The following is a 3024-nucleotide window of genomic DNA, read 5'->3' as shown; positions in this document are numbered from 1 at the left end:
GACCAGCAATGGCAGCAGTGAAGGTTCCTCCAGATCAGTCCAGGGACCGCTTGGTTGTTTCCCTTATACGCATGATTCCTGAATGTGTTGCATCCAAGCTGGGTTTGGGGCTCTTCTGGAAATTCTGCATGCTAAATAATACCGTGTAACAAGCCAAAAAGGATGCATTCTGTTACCTGAATACAGTGGCCAAAAACATCAAAGTAGATTCTTTGAGGATCCTTCTCAACATGCTGTGTTATTGTTGTCAGCGAACCTGGGCATGGAATGAAACGCTGCCCTACCCTGCACCATCTCCATGACTGGTGTAGATTGGACTGTTGTGATCTATAGGGGTTTTCATTGGCTGATTTTTAGAAGTAGAATGCCAGGCCTTTCTTCTTAGTCTGTCTCAGTCCAAAAGCTCCATTGAAACATGTTCAGCATCATAGAAACACATAAGCCTCCACTGAGTGTTGGGTGGAGGCTGTGCATGAGATACATCAGCTGGAACCAAATCCAGGTCTCCTGTTTAGAAGGCAAGAATTCTACCATTGAGCCACTGCTGCCCCCACTTATCAGCATGCCAGATCCATAGTCTTCTTGGCTGCCTCTCTCCACTCCTTTCCAATCCTGCCAAAGGGAAACTCAGCAGTCTTGCAATATTCACCACAGTTTGGAGGTGTGGACTATAGACTTAGATTGTCCTGCATTTCATTTCAAATTCTTTTATCTTTCTGTTTCAGACTTCTCATTTGCATAATGGGATAATACTGCTACGAACCTCAGAAGGTTGTAGTGATAATCAAATGAGGTAATGCAAGGGAAATTCACAACAAAGTGTCTGGTTCCTGGGAAAGTCTCAATACTTGGTAGCTGTTGTTGATATTCTTTGGCTTCAGTGATCAACACCACCCCACCCTCATGGCTCACTCATCCAACCACAGTCTGTGATATCTGCATATAATCCTATATAAGACACAAGATAGGAATAATGCTCTTCTAGATTCAGTGAACAGCCTAAGAAATGGGCCTTGTCTCTATATCAAATTAGGGTCCTTAGTGATAAGCAACAGAGATTGACTTGGGATCTTCAGTAGAAAAGGATCTTTGTTTGAATTATACAGGTGACTTTCAGAATCCATTGGTGGTAAAAGAACACTTGGAAATGAAAAAGAGAAACTTGCACTGAGAGCCAAGACAACCATTCTATAGCAACTGCCTCTCTGCTGCTGCTAAAATGAGCTTGAACTGTCCTTTGCTCCTGGTTTATTCCTTCTAGATCCAGAGGCTGACTGTCCCACCCCAGATCATGTGACCCTTAGGCTTCTATAGCAGGAAATGGGCACATCTTCCATCAAGATGATAAAACAGTTGCCATGAAGTCAATTCTAACCCCATGGCAACCCCATGTGTGTCAAATAGACCTACCCCATAAGGTTCTCAACGGTTGGTAGTTTTAGAAGTAGATCACCAGGCCTTTTGTCTGAGGTGTCTCTGGGTGGGCTTGAGCCTCCATCCTTTTAGTTACCAACCAAACAACTGTTTGCACATCCAGGAACTTCTCCAAGATGATACTGGGAAACTCCCAAAATTAGAAAGGAGAATTGGATGATGAAAAGCAAAGTATCTGTGAGGATTCTTTGAGAGAAAGGAGGGTCTCACTGGAGTTGACAAAGGCCAGGCCTGCCGGGCAGCTCAGAGCACTGGACATCTGCAGTGATCCTCATGACTGAGGATATGGGGAAAATTGTTGTTCTACAAAATAGACCCCAGACAGAAAAAGATTTGAGAATCTTGGCTCATGAAAAAAATGTACAGTAAACTCCTTAGACCAAATTCCTTCCTCGGTACAATGTAGAAGGATTAGAAGCATTTTCTTTACTCACCAGTCTGACTTCCTCATCAGGCTTTGTAATAACTTTATCTATCAAGGAGCACCTGTTATTTGTATTAACACCCAGTTGTTCCTATGATGGTTCCTATTTCTGTGTGAAAGTCTCATCATTAGAGACCCAGCTCTTTATGTCATATACTGAGTCTTGTCATTCCTTAGACAGTTAGTGTCACTGTGACCAGAAAATGGTTCATTCCTTTCACAATAAACATTGGGCACAATACAACTAAGAGGCCTTCAGAACACTCAAGCTTCCATCTTGTCTGACTTTTCCAGATAAACTTATATCCTTTGTGAGCAATTTCTACATGTCATCTGAGCCTCTTCAAATTAACCAATTATTACAATCAACATATTTTCTTTTATGGATATTATCAAATAGACCTCTTTACTTACAATTAACAACAGCAACAAAAAGAAAACTTCCAGAAGACAGATTGCTAAATTCCACAAAGCTTGTTCAATCATTTGGTCAAATTAAGTAGAAAATCTTATTCCGTAACAGGAACAGCCAGTTTTCATGGATTAAACAACTCTCTGTAAGAACTTTTCTCCCTATAAAATGTATAAACTCGATTGGATATGAAATTCTTAAACCTCTGCTTGGAATCAAGGAAAGTCAATATGCAGTTTTCATTCTTTAAAATGAAATTTACAATGCTTGAAAACTCAAACTATAAACCAGGGCCTCCTTCTTATAGACCATGGCAGAAGTGTCTTAGAAGTGTTGTGTATTTTTCAAATAAAAGACTTTTAATAATTGCCCCAAAGGGCCACTTCTGATTTAGTAAGCGGATTAACTAAATTTAGCACTTATTTAAACTCTTTCTATCATTGGCGCTCAGCTTTTCTGGATCCTGGCCATATCTATACTTTCTAATGATGACATCACTTGCTGGCAAATGTCTCCCTCACATGGAACTCAGCAACCAAATTCCAGGAGCTGCACTCTCCCAGTCCCCTTCTTTGCTCCACATTCTCTCTGTCTCAGGTCTTGCCCTCTGCAGTGGTGGCAACTCTTGTCATCTGGTTAGAGGCAGCCTCCTCACCTCTGACAGACACTAATGTCCACATTGATCTTTTCATTGACCTGTATATCTCTGGGCTCACAGTCACCATACGGGGAGTGGAAGGAGAGTTTCCTCTCT

This window comes from Chrysochloris asiatica, unplaced genomic scaffold (assembly GCF_000296735.1).
Source record: "Chrysochloris asiatica unplaced genomic scaffold, ChrAsi1.0 scaffold00085, whole genome shotgun sequence".
NCBI classification, from domain to species: Eukaryota; Metazoa; Chordata; class Mammalia; order Afrosoricida; family Chrysochloridae; genus Chrysochloris; species Chrysochloris asiatica.
This window is presented reverse-complemented; position numbering follows the sequence as displayed.